Below are 24,607 nucleotides of genomic sequence, written 5' to 3'. Positions count from 1 at the left end.
CACATGTGACCCCTTAGGACGACATATGACCCCTTAGGACACTATGTGATGGACTAAGGGGTATGTCGTACACAATATGATTTTATAAGGGGTCACATGCAGTCCTAAGGGGTCACGCATGTGTTAGAACACATGTGTGATCCCTTAGGACCACATATGACCCTTTAGGGCCCAATATGTGATCCTCTATGGTCCTAAGGGGACATATAGTGTCATTGGGGGCATATGTGGTCTTAAGGGGTCGTAAGGGGTCATGTTGTGTGTGTAATAGGATGTGAAAAGGGGTCATGTAGAGGATTTATTTTGTCTAATTTGTTAAAATTTGTTAGCTAAGTTTTATAATGTTTTTTTAAATTTAAATTTATTAATTTTTCAAACATTTTAATTTATTATATTTAGATTTGTAACATTTTTCTAATTTTTTATTTTGCTAATGTTTTTCTTAACGTTTTTCTAAGTTTTTCATAACATTTTTTTAAATAGTTGAAAAAAAATACATATACAGTTATTTAATTTTAAAAACAAATTGACGTTAAATCAAAACATTAAATTTTCAAACGTTTTTCAAAAATGCTAAAAAAAAAATAATACAATTATTTAATTAAAAAAATAAATTAACAAACAAATTGTTTATTAATTTTTAAATAAATTTAATATAAAAAAAAAACATTATTAAACAAAAAAAAGGTTATTTTGTGCACCTAAAATAATGTAGGTTGAAACTTGAAAGGTGAGAAGCACTAGCTATTGTTGATAGGACATAGTGACATGGTGTTGACTTCAGGTTCACTCTAACCCCTTCTTGACACTGAAAACTCCAAAGTTGAAAATGAAAGTTAAACTATCATTTTCAATTTTTATAGAAGTATAAAAAAAATAATTTAAAACAGGGTTCGATCGAGTTGGCAGTTCGATTGAACCCCCAAACCCACCTGGGGTTAGATCGAACCCATGTCCGATGGTGGGTTCCATCGAACCTTGCGGGGGGGTTCGCTCGAACACCCCTAGTTTGTTCCAACCCCCCAAAAAAAAATTTCTCTGCCTCTGCCAATTTTCTTCATTAGAAGAATTGGGAACCATTAATGTGGGATAGCCCTCATATGATTGTTAAAAAATTCTTCTTAAAGATCTCTTTTCTAGGACTAATGTTTCTGGAAGATCAACGAAATGGGTGATATTCCTTTCTGAGTTTTACCTTAAGTTCAAAACTAAAAAATCAATAAAAAATTAAGTTGCCATTCATTAGTTGGTGAAATTTCCTTCACCTAAACCATTTCCAACTTTATATTTGTTCATAGATGTTAATTTATTTATAATAGATCGTGAACCTATACGGTAAATTTACTTTCAAGGATCAAGATGTCAAAATGGTTCCAAAGCGGGTGTAGTCTTAATCTCACCTAAGAGAAAACCTATTCCTCTTTCCTTCTGACTTGAATTTCATTGTACAAAAAGTGTAACTGAGTAGCAAGCCCTATTTGTTTGCTTTAGTGTCTTGATTATGTTTGAAATCACATATTCATATTCATCATAATTTTTAAACTTATTATAAATCACATCATGGGAGAATACAAATATTTAGCTTAATCAGTATCGATATTTTGCTTTGACTTTACTCTCCTTATACTACATATAGTATATCTATGTAAGATAATCATCATGTAAATGAAAAGGCAATTCTGACTTCCCTTGTATGTGTTAAATACAACACAAACAAGTACCATTTTGTGGTATATGTTTTCCAATAGCTTTCTATCTCTGATAAATAGTTCTATGTGTTTCAACATAGACATTGGAAAATAGTTTTTTCTCATCTACAACTATCTAAAGTCAAAAAAAAATTTATCAATGACACTAGTAAGAATAATCATGTCAAGATTTGAAATATTTCAACTCATTATATCATCCTTCCTAATGAACTTTATCACAAGTCGTAAAATGGCATTCTTATTCAATGTCTTAATAGGGCTAAGATACCTCTTGCCCTTCAAGAAGTCAATTTGAGCTCTAGGGATAGACATTTTTGTGGTAAATCATTAGTGTCCAAACTAATAAATATGGCATTTTATTGGAAGACAATATAATATGATTACTTTTCCTTTATCAAGAAATGTACTCAATGTCAGTAACATAATCATCTCATGTGAGCTCCTACAAACGAGCTTTGTATTCAAACTTCGGGTCATGATATTATAAGAAGGATATGTCACCCTTCTTTTAAAGGGCATACCTTCATCATAATAGCTACTGATTACTTTACCAAATGGGTCAAATCATTTTTGTTACGATTCAATACTACTAAATCAATTTATTGATGTCTTTTGAATAACATAATTTCTCATTTTTTATTGCCTTCTACCCTTGTGCATGACAATGTTACACCATTTAAGAACAAGGGGGTGAAGCAATTTCTTTAGAAGTTTCAAATAAAATAAATAAATTTTATAAAGCTTACTATCCTCAATCTAATGGTCAAGTTGATGCTTCCAATAAGACCATTAAACAAATCTTGCATAAAATGGTCAATAAACATGGTAAATATTGGCATATTTAATTGACTCAAGAATTGTGGGATTGTCACCTAAGTCTTCATACGACTACTGATACTACTCCATACAACCTCATGTGTGATGCCAATATTATCAACCCTCTAGAATTATAAATTCCTCCATTATGCATTTCCCTTAGGGGGTTTATTGATGATAGTACATACCATCTGAACTGCCTTAATCATCTTGAGTTTCTTGATGAGTGCCACATAAAGGCCCTTGAGCACAACCAATCTTATCAAAAATATTTGTCAAGACAATATAATCAAAAATTTCATTTTCATACTTTCAGTGTAGGTACCCTCATTCTCTGTGTCTATTAGAGAATTGTAAATGCACTACCTGACCAAGAGTAAAATTATAGCTCTAATTGGTTAGGTCCTTATATAGTCACCTCTTTCTATGGTATTGATGCTTATAGTCTATCTAGGATGGATGGTACAATGTTAAAGGGACTTGTTAGTGACATGAATCTACATTGATATTATGCATATAAAAATTCTCTGTGTCATGTGCATGGTACTTAATGTTCTTTAACATGTTAACTTCATCGTGTTATGAAATTTCTTTGTCAATGTGTTATTCTTTTCCATTGTGTAATGATGTGTATATGTATGGTTAATTTGTTCAATTAAGAATTATGGATATGTGCATTTTATTTGTATGCACTGTGTCAATATCTTTTATAGATTACATATTCATTACTTGTTGTTAGTTAGCATGTTTTACATTTAATGTGTGTTCTTTAATTATTGTAAGCATGTCTTAGCTTTCATTTATCTATATCACCATGTCATATTAGATCATTATTACATTTAATTAAGCATGTGTATAACATATATTCAATTAAATCATGATAACAACTAATCTAACCATACATTATAAAGCATCCATGACATACATGGAATCAAAAGCATATATCAAAAACACAAATCATGGTTGAATCAAAATCTCTTGTATGTTTATATTAGTATCAAAATATCAATGTAACATGTGTCGTAGTACTACAAAAACATGTGATGTTAGTGTATGTGTATGTGGCTATATACATGAAAATTATTCTATAAATCATTAGATCTACATCAATGAATCTCTACCAACTTTATCTATATTAAAAATGTGTGTACAAAAATGGCCCTCTTGGTGCATGGAACTTTGAGCTTTTGCTAGTGCCAAGGGATCACGCTCCAAGAAAGGTGGGCACTTGAATAAAGTAGAATGGGAATGAGAAGTTGATGCACTCTGTATATGGAGTCCCTTCCATTCTCCTTGCATCTTTGTTATGGTCTCCCACTGGGATGCTATATGCTTCGCCTGTACCGGTAGCTCATCCTTGAGGGTATTCTCTCATGACCTCATTGTTGCTAGATTGTCCATGAGCTAGCACACTTGAGGGTGATCAATGTCAATATTGGTATAGCTCTATGCAACATCGACCTACCTTTGGAGGTCCTAGACCTATCTCTATAGGGTGTCCCATGCCTACTCAACACTCACTACCAGTGTCATGGTCTGGTCTCTCTCCAAAAGGATAGTCTAAAACTCAGTCGCTTCATCATCCCTTTGACCCATTATTGTGCCCAATTGGGCCTCCCTCTACACCAAGTTGATCTTGATCTCATACACTATTTTGAGCAATTCTATTGTCTTTAACAACTCAACGTGCCTCCTAATTGTCTGTCATGGTCAATAAGCATCCAAGAATACACATTGAATCTCTATAGCTAGTATGATCTCTGATAGTGTCTGGTTGATGAAGCCAAGCCACTCTAGTACATGCATTGCAACCATACAAAAGAGATCAATATTAGTATCTATATCATCATCATATACATGCTTATATATCTATGGATAACTAAGTATATATATAACAATCTAAAAGTGCCATCCTACTTGGATCACCAATCTACTACTCGGGATTTGCTGGGATGGTCCTAGTTCTCAAGGACCCCAATACCTTTGGTAGTAAGATTGGTTATGTGATTGGTTATGTCCTTGTCGGTTATGGGCCTACCAAATGCATGTCGTTCTAATGCCCTAGTGGTGGAATGGTCCAGATGATAGGGACCACCACTAGAGAGGCTATCCTATATTGTCATCTAGATCTCTCTACCCTTGCTCCTCCTCCCTCTACTCCCACCTTCTAGTGCTACTATTATGGGCCCTCTTATTGGGTATACTCGGGCTTTAGACCTACTGGTCCTAGGTCTCCCTCGAGGGCATCTATTGAAAAAGTGGGAGAAAGCATTTTGGCCAAGTTGGAGTGACACCATTGTAATGATAATGCACCAAAAGAGTGGTAGTTCAACTCTTCCCTACTCCAACCATCTAAGGTAGAAATCACTCTACTGGTGCACTAATCCTACCCATATTTGAGCTCTCGGGTTTGTAAAGGATCATCGAGAGAGATCTGATACCCTCAAATGAGCAAGCGACGGATCTGATATGCATTCACCAGTGTCTTAGTCATCTGCCTTGTCAAGAGATGAAATGACACAGTGTTTGCATCCCATCTCTCTACGAGTATCATTAGCATCGGGACCTGAAATTAAAACATGACCATTTGATAGATCCATGAGAAACCTACTCGACATAAGTGCCCACAGTGACTTACTGGTACAACCTCTGCACATCACCTAAAGCACATCTAGATCATTTCCATTAAGAGCAACCATATAGCCTACATGCTACTCATTTTTATCTTCATTCTAAAGAAAACCATTAAGAACACACTTCCTAATACCAACATATCCTGTTAACACTTTCACCACCATCATAGATGCACATAGGATAATCTAATAATAATACTTATTCATTTACTTCCCTTTCCAATCTAGAATTACATTCATAATGAATATCTAGCTATAACAAACATAATTCCTCACATCTCATCAAGAACTCAACCTACTATGAGTACTAATGCATGTTCACAAGGTACTAGCTACATAATCATCTTAATCCATTACAAGATCATAATCACAACTACTATATCATCATTTCCTATTACATAAGAATACATGGTACAAGTACATAGCCCCTTTACATTTACAATGTCATCATGGTACAATATACTATTTCAATACATAGAAATCTACTTCACAACTATCCACATATTGAAGAATCATAGAATCCATATCCACGCACACTACCATCCAATGAGGTGTGAGAATTTGCCAAGATCTAGAGTCTAATAGATAGCACATAAGAGAGGATAAAATATGACAAGAATAAACTATATTCCTATCAATGATGCAAATACTATCAACTAACTAAGTTGATTGATAGAATCAAAATTGCATAAAATGTAAATAAGCTTGTTTATAAAGGCAAAGTCATATGGATATGCGAGCACACAATCATGACATGTGGCTCAATGAGAAACAAGGGTAGGTAGGAGTAGGCAGGAGAAATAATTAAATATTTCACAAGAGGTGGATCACCCACTGAAGGTGGAATGTAACAACAAGATAAGACCACCAAAGGTGAAATTTATCCTACATGCATCATCCCTATGTTTACACTTCCCTAAGTGTCTCATATCCAAACTACTATGAATGCATTATCCTAAGTCAGCTTAAGTAAAGTGTAATAATGAGATAATTTACACCAACACCCCCCCTTAAGTGCAACTTAGGGGAATGTAGACTCAAGCTAACAATGCAAGATGGGTTTTGACTATGAGACCATGTTAGGTACCCATGTACAAATGCAAATCAATGCAATGTAATCTCTCACAAATGGAGAAAGAGAGAAAAATACAATGGCAAAAAAATCCCCCCCAAAAGAGAGATGAATGAGAAGAATAAAACCTCATGTAAGGAAAAAACACCCCCTCCCCAAATATTACAAGGTTGGCACTTTATAATTAGTGTGCTTACAACGCTTTTTATCTAATTACAATGCTTCCTAAGGCTCCAATGGCCAAAAATAGCAAGTTTTAATACAAGTAAATTTGATACAAGATTTGAAAAAAATAGCCTTATAGTTGCGTAATATTCTTCAATACCTTTCTAACAACTATTTATTTTTTTAAAATAGAGTTGTGATGTAAAAGATATGACCTATTTAAGGAAAAAAAAAAAGTTGATTCAACCTAAAATATCTGAAGGAAAAAGGTATAATTTTTTAATGAAACTTGTGTGGATAGAAAGTGATCGTTTCTATATTTTCATCAAGTACTTGCTTGTGAAAATCCAACACCCGAGACAAAATTTCTGCAACTTTTAAGAAGGGGTGTTGAATTTGCATGTTGGAAAAATGGTTTACTCCCTGTTCAAACTTAATTTTTGCAAAAAAATATTAATTTTCTAGGAACAACAACCAGAACCCAGAATTTTTTCTATGTTGGGGAAGAAAATTAGAAATATTTTTTTCTTCAAATGAGTGAAAGTTGGAATTATAAAGCCAAAAAAAAAATAGCTCCAATAAAAAAAATTTACTTTAATTTTTTTAATAGTGTCTTCCAATTTTTGATTATGGTGAAATAAAAGTCACTTTTGACTTTCTCAAGACTTTTGGACACTTTGGAAAAGATAATGATGCTTTAAATATTATAAAAAATTTATAATCACCCAGATCTCACAAGAACACATACACATAAAACCAAATTTAACTATAAGTTATTTTCCTTTGTATTATTTTGATTATGCCAGTCACACGAGAATGCACAAGAAGAGCATACTTGGTTTCTAAGGATAATATTAGATATATAATAGTTTCAAATATCTCAAATAAATTAGAAAATCAATGAGTTATACCAGACAACATGGCTCTGATACCATGTGAGAATTTGTCAAGATCTCAAGTCCAATTCATAACACATAAGAGAGAATAAAATATAACAAGAATAAATGGTGTTCCTATCAATGATGAAAATACTCTCAATTGACTAAGTTGATTGATAGAATCTAGATTACATACAATGTAAATAAGCCTTCTTATAAAGGCAAGGCCATATGGATATGTGAGAACACAATCATGGCATGTGGCTCAATGGGAAATAAGGGTAGGTAGGAAAAATAATAAAATATTCCACACAAGGTGGATCACTCGTTGAAGGTGGAATGTAACAACAAGATAAGACCAAAAAAGGTGGAATTTCTTCTACATGCATCATCCCTATATGCACACTTCCCTATGAGTCTCATATTCAAACTACTATGAATGCATTATCCTATGTCAAATTAAGTAAAGTGTAATTATGAGACATAATTTACACCAACACGAGGAACATCCCAATGGAAGAAGGCATGAAACCACCCGACCATGTGGAACCATTACGAACCACCCCCATGGTAGGAGATGACATGGGGTTCCAATTCACACTCAAGACCTAAGATGACACCTAACAACCAAGGAACCCACATAGATAAGAATCAAGAACAAAGAATCAAAACACATCACAAGGCAAATCATAAACCAACAAACTCCTAGAGGCATAATCAACTACAATGCTTAAGGATCATGTAAACATGTAGGGAAAGAGTGTCATCACACGTAGTCATCATGGGAGCCTATCCTGACATCCATGATACCCATGCAAATTCATCTCAACCTATGAGAAATCAAGGGAATTTGGCCTACTACTCCAACGGTCTTCCCAAGCTTATCCTAAAACATCCTCCCTAGGACTAAGCGTTGGGGCCCAAAAACTATTTATTATCTTGATTAAGTGAATTCCTATTTACCCAAACCCACTAATTATTTAATTAAGATTATCACTTGAAATTAAACATAAACTCTCCATGTGGATCCATGATAGGTCTAGACCCTAAACATCCATTACAAGGAATCCTTTTAGAAGCTTATTTCTCATGACCCCGGTCCTACAAATGCAAGAGCCCACTCTTTCTATCCATGGACCAATACCCTAGGGTAAACATAAATTAGAACAACATCATAAAGGCTCAACATGAAAAGAATCCACAAATGACATTAAGTCTTCAACAAGGAAGCACATCGATCACGTTGGAGATAAATCAACATTTATGCACAAGTCTCAATTGTTAAGCACCATAAAATATAACAAGAACCAAAATCAACTATAAAATTATTAACACAACATCAAATGAACTCTTTGAGAATCCAAATCAATCACACAGAGCCTCTGGTAAAACCACAAAATCTGGAAAAGCATTCACAATAAGCAAATTGACATCCTATAGCATTCTAGGGTTATACTTTGGCGCATCTGGGAGATATTTTAGCTCCCCCATGACATCCTATAGAATTTTGGGGTTATACTTTATCATTTTGGGTCTAAACATTAGCGTTTTGGGTCTAGAAAGCAAAAATCAGGGAAAGCAAATAATACAAGTGATAAAACTTGCCCAGTTCATATATAGGCTTGCAAAATTGATAAATAACTCTCCCAAAAGATGCAGGAGAAAAAAAGAGGACTAAAAAAACATGAAATTGTATTCATAAGATCATACAAATGAGTTTCAACATCCAAAACTATGCACCTCCTGCACACAAACTTACACCGAACACACCTATATTGCACATAACTTCACCAAACTCACATAACAACATATGGGAATGCCATAGAGAACAAAGAGATAAAATATAGAAATACAAAGGCTCTTGAGAACCCATAAAAAAAACCATAAAGGGAATTCACGATCCATAATAGAATATGCAAAAAAAAATATTCCTGGTTACAACCAAAATTTCCAGTCTGTCATATATATATGTAGTGTCATAAAATTGTGACCCTTCCAATTTTGAACCACATTAGGGTCTTCAAATTGGCAAATCGAATCCCCAAGCCTGATCAGAGACCTGAGACTTGCTCATCCTTGAAAACTGCACTTTTTTTGGCCCTTGCATTGCTTAAACCTTCTTCCTATCTTGAGAAAAGGGCAGGACAATGGCGTGATGCCACTGTTCCCCCTAGGACAGGTCCATGGTGCCCCTATCCTCCTAGGATTAGGGCATATCCCCACCCTATCTTAGGGCCCCTCCTTTCAAACCTTTCCTTAGACTTTGCACTTTGAGTGGGAAAACCTTCCTTGTTTGGTGTGTGATGAAAAATTAGCCTATTCACCCTAATTGATGAATATATAAGTTGCATTTACCTTCCAATTTGCATGAAGTGGGAAGTTCAATTGATCATACATTCAAGCATTCAAGCATCCTTTTAAAGCATTGAGCATCTCAAGTCTCCCTTCAACGCTAGGTGTTGCACTCAAGTCAAGGATTCAACCATTGAAGAGGAAATCCCTTTCAAAATTCAATTCCATACAAGCATTTCTATCACAACCTCACTTGAGGTGAATTACATTTCAGTCTTTCATTTACATTTACTTGCAAGTACTTTCTTTCATCATTTGGTTAATTCTGAAACTAGGGTTTGACCTGAAGGAAAACTCCCAATCCCAACCCCTTTTCCTCTCTTTTTTTGTGTGTAGGTTGCATGTGTGCATGTGTCTTTTTAGATTTGGACTCCATTTGCAGAGGCAAAAAAACCCTCTTCATTTCACCGATTTTTTGGAGGACCGTGTACACTTTCAACACAATCCCAACAAATTTTCCTCAAATTTGCAGGGCAGCTTCATCTCAACATATTATAGCCAGATCTAGGTGCACAACTTCATCCGACATTTCTACATTGATTGCTACTTTTACACTTAGTCTCGAACCACATAATTTAACCATCTTCCATTCTAAAAGAGGGGTTAGCTTGTCATTTCTATCTCATTTAGTCTTCAATCTCTCTCCTCAGAGATTGGATCTAGTGAATTCTTCCCCCCTCTTTTAAATGTGATGTGGATAAAGTGTTTGAAGGGAAATCCGCAGTGAAACTTTCGTCTCTCTTTGGAGGGAAGGAAATCTTTCCTCTTGATCTCTCCGTCATTCATTTTTTCCCACATTACATTTTGGTGAACCTAACATCTTGCATGCTTTATTCTGAAAGTCATTGCATATTTTTCATGTACAAGTTTAATTTTTCTACCAACTTAGTGGTTAATTCATTTGATACCCTATTTTTTAAAGTTGAAATTGCACTTGTGTTTTGTAAAAATTACTTGCTATTGTCTTAGATCTGAAAATTGCATTATTTGTCAAATTCAATTTCTTCATTATCTTGTTCAATTTGCAAATCAAATTCACAAAATTAAGAGGTTAATTGTCAAAACCCTAATTTTCAAAAATCATCTTGAACTTGTGCAAAAATTGAATTTTCATTTAATTTTCAAATTTGTGATTGTTTTCTGACTTATCCTCTTTACTAAAAATAAAATTTTCAATTTCCCTCCGTTTTCAAAATTCAAAATTTCAAAAATTAAGTGGTTAGGTCCTAAAACCCTAATTTTCAAATTTAATTGGATTTTGTGCAAATTTCAATCAATTTCAGTCAATTTCAATTTTCTAAACATTTTCAAGGTATCTCTATCCATTAGGTTTGACCTTTTTCAAATTTGCAATTCAATTCCTCATTTTTCTCAAAACCCTAATACGGTCCCATTTTCACATTCAAACCTTAATTTCGCCTATCTAGAGATCGTAAAATCCACCAATTTTGGGGGGTTAGATTTAAAATTATCGTAACTTTCATCCCTGAAAATTAAGACCGTGTGCACTTTCAGCACAATGCTCGGATTTTTTCATGAAATTTCAGGAGTGTTATGATGGTATTGAAGAGCTTAAATCAAAAAAATTGGTTTATTTTGTCAATTTTTGATCCCTCTAAAATCGAAAATACCTTCAAAATTCAATATTTCAAGTTTCAAATTTTTTTTTTAAATTAAGTGATTAATTATAGTCTGCCCTTATTTTAAAAATTCTGATTTTGTCAATTTTAAGATTAAGTGGTATCCCCTTGGCCCTAATTTTAAAATCTTAATTTCCTTTCATCCATCATAAAATTACTTTTTGAAATTGTGTCATTTCTCCTTTCAACAAAGTTAAAATTTTCTAATCATTATTTTCTTAGATTTTGCATTATTCAATTGATATATTGCATGGCATTGCTCATATTGTTGATTCCAATGTCATGCCTATAAAGAGTTGTATTGAAACCCTAGGTTACTCACAACCTTCAACACAAGTCAATCCTTCTATTCCTTTGACTACTCTTATGATTAGTGTTAATACTTTCACCTCAAACATCATGGCTAAATTAACTCAAAATGTCATTCCTACAACCATTAGTCATGGGGGAAATCCCTCTTCTTCATTTAATCCTCCATCTTTACCTATGTCTTCAATGAGTATTCCTATTATCCGTCAACCAATCAATGTGACACAAGGGGGCAATTCATTCAACAAATTTACTCCTCCTTTAAGGGTCCCATTTCCTACTCAATCATCACCTATGCTTACTTATCATAATGTCCCACCACCTTATTCTCAATAAATGCCTTCTTTTAATAACATCACATTGTTGGCATTATAACAGACAAGAAGAAGGTTGGCATTTCAATAAGGATATTGAGAAGGTTGTTGATGACTATGGATATAACTGATTAAGGATGATTACTGTCATAATATTATTATTTTGTCATTGATGTCAAGAAATTGATTTTCTAATTAAATATGATGTTGCCATATCTTAAGAAGTATGATTTGATGAGTATAAAGATGTCAGTAAAAGAAACAGAAAGAATATGATGAATGAGGGGATAAGTTATTCAATGGGCAACTATTACCGAGTTAGACAATGATGAGATCATGATGTTTAGATTGTTTTGATATCCTACATATGCTATTGATTGAAAGGTTAATACTATACTATGTTACCAAGCAAAGAACCTAGTCGGTAAACCCTAAGGAACCTAGACGGTAAACCCTAAGGTTATCGCTATTGGTTAATGAAGGCAGAATGTCTACCAAGTGAAGTTTAGTATTTACTGAGTTAAAACCGAGCTATAACAGAATGCATTAAATGTTTACATGTGATATTTAATGAAGGAAGCTGATGAGCTGGAGCGAATTAAATGATTGGTAAGCCATGTATGAAGATTGTTAAAGAATCTATGGTAAAGAATGATCTGCAAGAAGATCTACAGCTCAGATTGAACTGCAATACTCTAACACAAGTTCCAAGGTGAAAATGCAAGTTCCAAGGTGGGGTAAAACATTTTCAGATTGAAGGATACATTGAACTTGGACAAGATTGAAGATCTAATGGCTATTATTGATCATAGGAAATGTGATCAAGGAGATTAAGCGGCTAGAAGATTGTTTATAAATAGGAAACTGTTGATAAACAATGTATGCAGGCAAGTGTATGCATAGGGATGCTACATAGTGATTACCGAGCACAAAAGCTTGAAGACCTGTTAGAATAACAGAGTATAGATGCCTAGTAGATAGACAAGATTAGTTCTATGTCTAAATTGTATTGAACAAATAGGAATCCACTTTAGCATTTTTAGATGTGAAGTTGCAGACATATTTTTATTATTGTTATTTTGAGAAGTAGCAGAAAATCTCTTAACCAAGTGGACTTAATAGTCTTATATGTAAATCCTCTAGCAAGGTGACATTCTTATTTGAGTGTTTGAAATCCTTTAACAAGGTCACTTCTAAGAAGGTGAAGATCCTAATAGATCTGAGGGAAATCCCTTAACCGGGTCACATCTAGCAATGTGTTTGTAATCTTTAACAGGATTTGCTTTTAACCGAGCATACTCTAGAAGAGTATATCTCTTAGTGGGTCCGAAATCCCACAGTGGTTTTTCCCTATTTGGATTTACATGTTAAATCTAGTGTTATGAGGTTTATATTGTTCATATGCTTTTAAGTTTGCATGTTTGATAGTTTTGGTTATATGACTCATATATATGTTATCGAGGTTGAATCTAATGTTTTTATGGATGATTGAGTTTGTATGATTCACCCCCCCTCCCCTCTCATCTTGTTGGCTATTGGATCTATACTTACATTAAGTATCAGAACTATCAATTGGTATCAGAGCTTTGGACTCTGATAGGAAAGTTTAAAGGCACTTGAGTTAAAGATCCAAAGATGTATAAGAGGGATGCACCGAAGCTGAACAAGTCAAGTTTCTATAAATGGCAGAAAAGGATGAAGCTAAATCTATCAGGAGTTGGAGAATATGCTGTATACTATCTGGAGAATGATTTTGTCACATCGAGCACTTATCCATTAACTATGGAAGAGATAAAGGCAAAGCAAGAACATATTCAAGCAATGATTGAAATAACATCTGCATTGACCGACTCAGAGTTTAATGATCTAGAAGGCTGCAATGATGCAAAGACAATGTGGACTAAGCTCATATCTATATATGGTGGAGATGAACATGTTCAAAGAGAAAAAGTGGATAGTCTAAGAGGACAACTTGAATCTATGAGGATGAATGAAGGTGAGAACATAACCCAGTATAGTACAAGACTAAAGGAGATTGTAAATAAAATCAAAGGAGCAAGAGGAACTATTGAAGAAAAGGATGTAACAAGTAAGTTGTTAAGAACCCTTCTACTGGCTTATGCAATCAGAGTCTCTGCAATCAATGAATTGAGGTCTGTACCCAATATGCCAGTTTCTTTAGATGCTAGTATTGGTAAGCTACATGCATTTGAGTTAAGTAACTTTGATAACAGTGGGTCATTGGTAAATAAAGTTGAATCTGCATTTAGTTCTTTTCATATTGATGAAATTGGTGATTACAATGATAGAAAGTATAAGTACTCTGAAGGGAATCACAATGGAGCAAGTGAAATATTTTGCAAAAACATGGAGGAGGTACACAAACTGTATGAGGAAATCAGAAAGTAAGAAGAGTTTGAAGCACTATTAGCCAGAAGGCTACTGAGAGGAAAAGGTAATTATAAAGGAAAGCTACCTTTAAAATGTTTCAATTGTGATAAGATAGGACATATGGCTTCTAATTGTCTTGACAAAGAATCTAGTGAAAAGAGAGATTACCGAAATGACAGACAGAAAGATAATCATTACAGAGGACATCGAGACTTCAAGAGAAGAGATAAAAGGACATGCCTAATAGTTGATGAGGAATCTAATGATGATAAATTAGATGAAACTGATACAGAGGAAGTTGTTTATGTGGCTATTAAAGACGGATCAGATGAAGAAAGGTTTGAAGAAAAAGATTTAATATCTCAAATAAATACTAATGATTCTTGGATCATAGATAGTGGTTGCTCACATCACATGACACGTGATAAACACAAGTTTATTAAATTAGATGATTGTGATGGAGGCTATGTAAGATTTGGTAATGATGCACCATGTTCGGTAAGAGGCAAAGGATCCATAACACTTCTTGACAATGCTAAATGTAATGATGTTTATTGGGTTGAAGGTTTGAAATACAATTTGTTGAGTGTAGCATAGCTAAACAACATAGGTTACCGAATAGAGTTTGAAAAAGGAATTGTCAAAGTTCATGACAAGCATGGAAAGTTAGCTACTACCGAGACACAAACAAGAGGTAATACATTTCATCTTGACTCAACTCAGAATAAATGTCTATATGTGAGGATAGATGATACTTGTTTATGGCATAAAAGGTTTTGTCATGTTAATTTTGATAATCTAATCAAAATAAGTAAGAAGCACCAAGTAAGAGGTCTACCAAGTCTTGAAAAACCTGAGAATGCTATGTGCCGAGGATGCCAGATGGGTAAGATGACAAGATCAAGCTTTACAAGTAAGTCCTACACTTCTAAGGGAATTTTAGATCTTGTGCATACTGATCTTTATGGTCCTATGAAAGTTCAGAGTTATTATGGTGATAAATATTTCATATTATTTGTGGATGATTACTCAAAGATGATGTCAGTAATGTTTTTAAAAGAAAAATCAGAAGCTTTTCAAATGTTTAAATGGTACAAGGCTAGAGTTGAAAATGAAACAGGAAGACAACGGAAATGTCTTAGTTCAGATAGAGGAGGAGAGTTTACATCTAATGAGTTCAACCTATTTTGCAATGATCATGGTATAAAAAGACAAGTCTCTGCACCGAGAACTCCACCATAGAATGGGATAGCTGAGAGAAGGAACAGATCTATTGTGGATTGTGCTAGAACCTTGATGATTGAAAAGAAAGTTCCACAAACATTTTGGAGAGAAGCAATAAGAACAACTATTTACACCTTGAACCGAGTTCAATTGAAGAAAGGTAATTTGAAGACACCTTATGAAATCTGGTATGACAAGAAACCAAATGTAAGTTATTTTAAAATCTTTGGGAGTAGATGCTATGTTCATAAAGATGATAGAAATGGCAAGTTTGATCAGAAAAGTGAAGAAGGAATGTTTCTAGGTTATTCTTCTAGAAGCAAATCATTTAAATGTCTAATCAAATCATCTAACAAAATAGTAGAAAGTGAAAATGTGAAAATTGATGAATTTGTAGAAATAAATAACGAAGGAAACTCCAAAGAACTAGAAGATTATGAAGGATTTGTCTATGTGCAACTGAGAAGTCCTATCGAGATAACTGTTGAAGAAAATGAAGAAAATATCTAGTTATCGAGTGATGAAGAAGATCATATAGAGCCTACCGAGCCTGTATTAGCCAAGTATATTAGAAGAGATCATGCACCAAGTCAGATTATAGGAGATAAGGATGATCCAGTGATGACAAGAAACAAATTGAGATAGAACACATGTTTGATATCTGAATTTGAACTGAGAATAGTGAAAGAGGCATTTAATAGTGAAGATTGGATAAATGCTATGACAGAAGAGATTGATCAAATCAAGAAGAATGACACGTGGACACTAGTCCAAAGACCAAAGGATAAAAATGTAATCGGTATAAAGTGGATCTTCAGAAACAAGCTAATGAAAAGGGTGTGGCCATTTGGAATAAACAAGACTAGTTTGCAAAGGTTATGCCCAAGAAGAAGGAATTGATTATGGTGAGACTTTTGCACCTATGGCAAGAATTGAAGTAGTAAGAAGATTGTTGGCATATGCTGCTTACAAGAATTTCAAGGTATATCAAATGGATGTCAAATCTGCATTTCTGAATGGTATATTAGAAGAAGAAGTTTTCATTGAACAACCTGAAGGATTTGTTGAAGGAGAAAATAATGATCAGGTATGTAAATTGAACAAAGTTTTATATGGTTTGAAACAAGCACCTAGAGCATGGTATGAGAGATTGCACTCATATTTGATCAAAATTGGTTTTATAAGAACAAGTGAAAACAATAATATGTACAAGAAGAATGATGAAAATGGAATACTGATCTCAACCATATTTGTTGATGATATTATATTTTGTGGAAATGACTCTCTATGCAAGAACTTTGGAAATGAAATGAGCAAATAATTTGAGATGTCATTAATCGGTGAGATAAAATATTTTATAGGTTTGCAGATACTGCAAATGAAAGATGAGATTTTCATTACCCAATCCAAGTACATAAAGGAAATCTTGAAGAAATTTGGAATGGATGATTCAAAACTAGTAAGTACTCCTATGACTACCAACTATAAACTATCAAAGAATGATGAATCTGCATCTATTGATGAGACACTTTACCGATCTGTGATTGGAAAGTTGCAATATGTTGTTCACAGTAGGCTAGATATAGCACATGCAGTAGGTATTGTTGCAAGATTTTCTGTAGATCCTAAGGAAACACACATGATGGCTATCAAAAGAATTTTCAGATACTTAAAAGGCACTGAAGATTATGGTTTAGTATATCAGAAAGGAAATAAGTTTGATTTAAAAGTTTATACTGATGCTGATTGGGCAGGCAACATTGATGACAGGAAAAGCACAAGTGGAGGAGATTTCTTTTTAGGAGAAAGACTAGTGAGTTGGCTTAGCAAGAAACAAGGATGTGTTTCTCAGTCAATAGAAGAAGCTGAATGTGTTGTTGCAGCAATGAATTACACCAATATAGCATGGATCAAATAACTATTGGAAGGTATAAATGAGCAAGTTACTGAGCCAGTAACTATATTCTATGATAACACTAGTGTCATTAACATTTCAAAGAATCCTGTTACGCACTCTAAGACAAAGCACATCTCTACCAAATATCATTATCTTAGAGAAAAAGTTCAAGAGAAGAAAGTGGTGTTGGAATATGTTAGTACAAAGGAGCAAATAGCAAATATCTTCACCAAGCCACTACCAAAGGACACTTTTGAATATCTCAGAAGTCAGTTAGGGGTCCTACCCCTATCTTCCATTCATTGACCGAGTTCGGTGAAAGCATCAATTCGATGACTTTATAGAATATCTTTTAGGAGTTGATGCTGACTTACACACTTTAGGAGGTTTTCTAAAGCTGTGTAGGAAACAATAAACAGGGAACAGGAATTAAAGACAAATGCTCTGACTGAGACTTAGTTGATACACAACAGCAGGAAATAACTTCTTACAGGAACAAATTATATTTTAGTTCTTTTCTTTTTGGCATTGTTGTCAAAGGGGGAGAATACATAAGGAGAGCATTTCATCATTTCAGAAGAGAAGTCTAATGTATGGGGGAGAGCATTTCAGAATCACAGCAATCTGAATCTATTAAGGTCAAATCAATTGGTTTTGCCATCAATGCCAAAGGGGGAGATTGTTGGCATTCTAATTACAAATGAGGAATTGTTGGCATTTCAATAAGGATATTGAGAAGGTTGTTGATGACTATGGATATAACTGATTAAGCATGATTACTGTCTTAATATTATTACTTTGTCATTGATGTCAGGAAATTGATTTTCTAATTCAATATGATGTTGCCATATCTTAAGAAGTATGATGTGATGAGTATAAAGATGTCGGTAAAAGACACATAAAGAATATGATGAATGAGGGGATAAGTTATTCAATGGGCAACTATTACCGAGTTAGACAATGATGAGATCATGATGTTTAGATTGTTTTGATATCCTACATATGCTATTGATTGAAAGGTTAGTACTATACTATGTTACCGAGCAAAGAACCTAGACGATAAACCCTAAGGTTATCGCTATCAGTTAATGAAGGCAGAATGTCTATTGAGTGAAGTTTAGTATTTACTGAGTTACAACTGAGCTATAACAGAATGCATTAAATGTTTACATGTGATATTTAATGAAGGAAGTTGATGAGCTGGAGTGAATTAAATGATTGGTAAGCCATGTATGAAGATTGTTAAAGAATCTATGGTAAAGAAAGATCAACAGGAAGATCTACAGCTTAGATTGAACCGCAATACCCTAACACAAGTTCCAAGGTGAAAATGCAAGTTCCAAGGTGGGGTAAAATGTTTTCAGATTGAAGGATACATTGAGCTTGGATAAGATTGAAGATCTGATGGCTATGATTGATCATGGGAAATGTGATCAAGGAGATTAAGCAGTTAGAAGATTGTTTATAAATAGGAAACTATTGATTAACAATGTATGTGGGCAATTGTATGCATAGGGATTCTACATAGTGATTATTGAGCATAAAAGCTTGAAGACCTATTAGAATAACAGAGTATAGATGCCCAACAGATAGACAAGATTAGTTCTATGTCTAAATTGTATTGAACAAATAGGAATCTGCTTTAGCATTATTAGATGTGAAGTCGCAGACATATTTTTATTACTATTATTTTGAGAAGTAGTAGAAAATCTCTTAACCAAGTGGACTTAACAGTCTTATATGTAAATCCTCTAGCAAGGTGACATTCTTATTTGAGTGTTTGAAATCCTTTAACAAGGTCACTTCTAACAAGGTGAAGATCTTAACAGATCTAAGGGAAATCCCTTAGCCGGGTCACATCTAGCAATGTGTTTGTAATCTTTAACAGGATTTGCTTTTAACCGAGCATACTCTAGAAGAGTATATTTCTTAGTGGGTCCGAAATCCCACAGTGGTTTTTCCCTATTTGGGTTTCCATGTTAAATCTGGTGTTATGAGGTTTATATTGTTCATATGCTTTTAAGTTTGCATGTTTGACAGTTTTGGTTATATGACTGATATATATGTTACCGAGGTTGAATCTGATGTTTTTATGGATGATTAAGTTTGTATGATTCACCACCCCCCCCCTCCCCTCATCTTGTTGGCTATTGGATCTGTACTTACATTAAGTATCAGAACTATCACACACCACCTTCTCAATCAACCATTTCTAACATCAATTCTTTTATCGAAGAAACCCTCAAACTGTGTCATCCTTACAACAAAAAATTACTTTCATCAGTCAATCCAATTTAAGTGTGCCCACATTTGATGTTATGAGCCTACTTTCTCTTGATATTGTTAGAGTTGTCCAGCCTAAACACATTGAGGTCCATTAATTGGAACTCTATAATGGAAAAGGATCCTCTACTGCATGTCAAAACATTTCAAACCTTGTGTACTCATTTTGCTTATGATCAAAGATTGCTTGCAAAATTGTTTACAAGAACACTAAGAGATAAGGCTTTACAATGGTATTGATCTCTGCCTTCTTATTCTATCACTTCTTTTCAACAATTAGCAAATGCTTTCATTCAAAAATTTCAAAATAACATTGGTCCTAAAATCACTTCGGCTGATTTAATGTATTGTAAACAAGGTGTTAAAGAAAAAGTGACTGATTTCATTGGTAGATATAAGAATTTGTGTGCTCAAATTTATTTTCATGTACCTGATAATGATATTCAAAGAATTTTCATTTCTAATTTACAAAAAGATATTAGGGAAAAGCTTCTCTTGTCTAAGTTCACTTCCTTTCTATAGTTGTGCGCAACACTCCATAATTATCAACTGGTTGTGAGTCAAATGGAGCAATCTACTCCTATGGCTCTGAGTGATAAGGGGGAGAATGTTCAACAACCATTTGTGAAGTTCAAACCAACAAAAGGCTTCATCAAGTTCAATGATACAATCAACAATAGCAATGTCAATGCTACAACAAGTGTGCCTCCTATTTCTAAATTTTTCAAAATAGAAAGACAATTTATTCCTTTGAATGAATCTTTACATAATGTAATGGTGGGAAAGTGGTGAATGATAGATCAAGAATGAAAATACCCTTTCCCTCAAAGAGAGATGAGAGCTTCGCTATTGATTACCATTCAAGAACTTTTCACCATGTTACATTAGGGAAAGGAGAGGATAATTCACTAGATTAAATCTCTCCACATGAAGATGGTAGATTGAATTCTGAATGAATTGGGAATGCTAAGTTGATCCCATCTTCCTTTTTTGAAATGGAAAGGAAATTGATTGAATTATGTAGTGCAAAAGTGACAAAGAATTGATTATAACTTGAGATCAGAATATAGGATGAAGCTGTGCACCTGGCTCTGGCAGTAAAATGTCGAGATGAAGTTACCCTATGACTGTGGCGGGAATGTACACAATCCTCCAAAAAATTCGCGAAACGAAAAGGGTTTTTCCACTTCTGCAAATGAAGCTCAAATCCGAAAGTACAACTGCGCACTTGCAACCTACACACATAAAAGAGAGGAAAATGGGTTGGGATTAGGGGTTTGCCTTTAGGTCAAACCCCAGTTTTGGAATTAACCAAGTAATGAAAGAAATTACTTGCAAGTAGATGTAAAAGAAAGACTGAATTGTGAATCACCTCAAGGGAGGTTGTGATAGAAATGTTGATAGAAGTGCTTGTGTGGAATTGAATGCTGAAATCAATCTCCTCTTCAATGGTTGAATCCTTGACTTGAATGCAACACCTAGCCTTGAAGGAAGACTTGAGAATACTCAATGCTGGAAAAGAATGCTTGAATGGTTGAATTCTCTTGAATGTTTGATCGCTTGTGAATTTCACACCCATCCAAATTATTCCACCTATGCTAATGAGAGGATGAATTCCCCTTAAATACATGCTAGTGGATCTAATTTTCATCATGGGTCAATATCGAGGGAGTTTCCCACCTGAGGCACAACCAACTATGCAACCCTAGGAAGGGTCTTTCCCTAAAATAGGGTAGTCACAGGGGTGCCATGCCCCTATCCAAGGGGGAATAGTGGTGCCACTCTCCTATCCTACCCCTTTCTCTAGGGTAGAGTGTGGACAAGGTGATTTAGAGGCAAAGAAATATGTTGTTTCTGCAAGCTGAGCAATCTCTGGTCTCCGATCAGGCTAGAGGATTCGAACTCACATGCGTGAGGACCCTAATGCAGTAAAAAATTGTTAGGGTTGCAATTTTATGACCCTACATTTAGCCCCCACTTTAGCGGGAGTATTAGCATATGCCAATACTGTCAGTAAAGTTCAAGGAAACAAGAATGAAAGACTTTTACCACATCAAGGATTAAAGATGCACCAAGGCCCCAGTAGACTTAGGATCTTACGACTTGGATTGACAAAGTAAAAGGGAAGATTGAGAAGGGGAGAACCATGACTGCAACTACAAAAGTTCCCTTCACTATGAGTCATGAAAGCCAGGATACAAAAGATTACCAAACAAAACAAAGTTCACTAGGTAATTCTAAGTATCACAAGAAAGAAAATATGAGCGGAGTGTATGCCCTCACATTAAAGAGATTACACACGTCTTATCGGGAGCGATTTCTTTAAGGTAGGATACACCCAAAAGAGATAAGGAAGGAAGGGAGCATGTTATCGCAAGGATTTAGCCCCCAATCAAGGAATAAACCCAAGGATAATGAACACGAAACGCGAGGTAGTGTCACTTTTCTCGGGATCAATATGATGTATGATAACTCATGTATGTATATGCATATAATAATCTTCATTCCTCAAAGGACACTAACTTAGAAGAAAGGGAAGAGAGGATGTCTTTTGAGTCAACATAAAAGAGACCAAGAAAAGATCTCAATGATTTGCTTCATCCCCAAGTAGACATTAAGGAAACAATAGAAGAATAGGAATACGCATAGAAGAATGGTCACAAAAGAGAAAGAAAGGAAAGAGAGAAATATTTGCAATGCTAATATTGCTAATCTAGCATGACATCCACCTCCCGATCTTGCTGATCATTATTTTGGGAAGGCGAGAAACATACCAGAGGAGCGATATCAAGCACATCAAATGGAGCTATCACAAGATCCAAACAAGGACTATGCTCATGTTGTAAGTCACTTTGTTGGATTCTAGGAGCTAGGATTAGGGTTTGTGAAAACTCATCTGATAAATGTTTGTCCGCATCAACATACTCATACTCACTATCAGAAGCATTAGGAATTATATTACCATTACGAATAACAACTTCACCCATTTCTTCATCAAAATTTAGAGAAAGAGGAGCAAGAACATGAACAGGAGTAAAACCATCACATGTTTTATGCAATTTATGCTTTGGAGATATAGGTTGAACACCTTTCTTAGGAGAAAAGGGAATCATCTCAACTATCGGAGTCTAAGGAGATTGAGTATTTTGAGGGATAGCTTCATGAGCTCAAATATGACATCTTCATCAGCATTCTGTTGCACAACAATTCTATCGAGTTCTAGTTGAAAGCTGAGGAGGAGGAGGAAAACTTGAAAAAGTAGGAATGTTTCTCTCCTTGATAATGGAAGGTTTAGGTTGAGGTCTTTTTGGTTGAACAATAGGAGAAGTGGGCCTCTTCTCTCGATAAGACCGAGGAAGTGGAACTACACCATAGAAAGGAGGAATATTAGGTGTAGGAAAGAGACCAAGTCCATCATGAGGAGGAGGTATAGGTCTAACCTTAGGAAGCATATTGTTGTTCTCCTTAAGAGAAGGTAAAGTCACATCAGTAGGTCTAGGAGGATGATCTTCCTTAGGAGGGATATTAGTTCTATCCACGAGGGGAAGAACCGCATCTTGAAGAATAATAGGGATTTTGGTGATCTAGGTTGACTTAAGGATAATATCATATCATTCTTCCATTTTTTATAAGACTGAAAAAGAGCATCACTCCTTGATGGAAGAGATTGAAATTGTTTAGGCCAAAAGAGATCAATATGAACACCACCGCTTCTTTCAGATGGATAAAAGAAGCTATGGTTCACGGTTATGATTTATCCACTATGAGGAAATTTAAGAAACTTGTGGATTGGAGAAGAAATAGCCTTCATGGAAGATAGCCAAGGATACCCCAACTTCACAGAATTGCTCAGAAGAAGGTATGATAACAAAGTCAACATCCAAGGATTTAGTATGAACCTCAATACAAAGGATGATAGAACAAATGGTAGGACAAGAGAAGCCATCAAATAACTTCACAACCACATTAGAAGCATCATAGAATGGTTTATGTAATCATTAAGTGAAAAGATACTCTTCAGTTATGACATTAACTATGCAAGAGGGATCAATCAGGGCACCACGACAAGGGATATCCTTAACCTTTTCACCTATGTTTAAAGGACCATCGGGTGCTCTAATGATCTCACTAGGGTAAAATGTAATAGAAGGATCCTTACCAAATCTTGTGTTTCTACCATATTAACCAATTTTTGAGCCATAGAAGTGAATTCTTCAGAAGAAACAGAATTAGGCACAATTTCAATAATGCTAGACGTATGAGATGGAAAGGGATCAATGAAAATCTTAAGATTTTGATTAGGAGGAGCAACTGATTTATTTCCTTTGTCATTTACACCTGCCATAGATATAGTATTATTATCAATCAATTCTTGAACCTTATGTTTTAATGCAAAATATATTTCAGTATCATGACTAGATTGACAATGAAATTGGCAAAAGGAATTGTTATCAAAATAAGGAGATACAAGTTTGGAAGGATCAATTTGTTTTATAGGAGTAATTTTGATAACATCTCTGTACAATAATTGAGACCTAATACTATGTAAATATGCATTCAAAGGAGTAAATTGTCTTTCTCTTTCGAAAAATTTAGAATTAGAAGGCACACCTGCTATAGCATTGACATGCTGGTTGTTAATTGGATTATTGAACTTGATGAATCTTTTTGTTGGTTTGAACTTTGCAAAACGATTGTTGAACACTCTCCCCCTTATCACTCAAAGCCATTGGAGTGGATTGCACCAGTTGAATCACAACCACTTGATAATTATGGAGTGTTGCACACAACTGGAGAAATGAAGTAAACTCAGACAAAAGAAGCTTTTCCCTAATATCTTTTTGTAAATTAAAAATAAAAATTATTTGAATATCATTATCAAGTACATGAAAATAAATTTGAGCACACAAATTCTTATATCTAC

The sequence above is a fragment of the Cryptomeria japonica genome, chromosome 4 (assembly GCF_030272615.1).
Source record: "Cryptomeria japonica chromosome 4, Sugi_1.0, whole genome shotgun sequence".
Classification (NCBI taxonomy): domain Eukaryota; kingdom Viridiplantae; phylum Streptophyta; class Pinopsida; order Cupressales; family Cupressaceae; genus Cryptomeria; species Cryptomeria japonica.
This window is presented reverse-complemented; position numbering follows the sequence as displayed.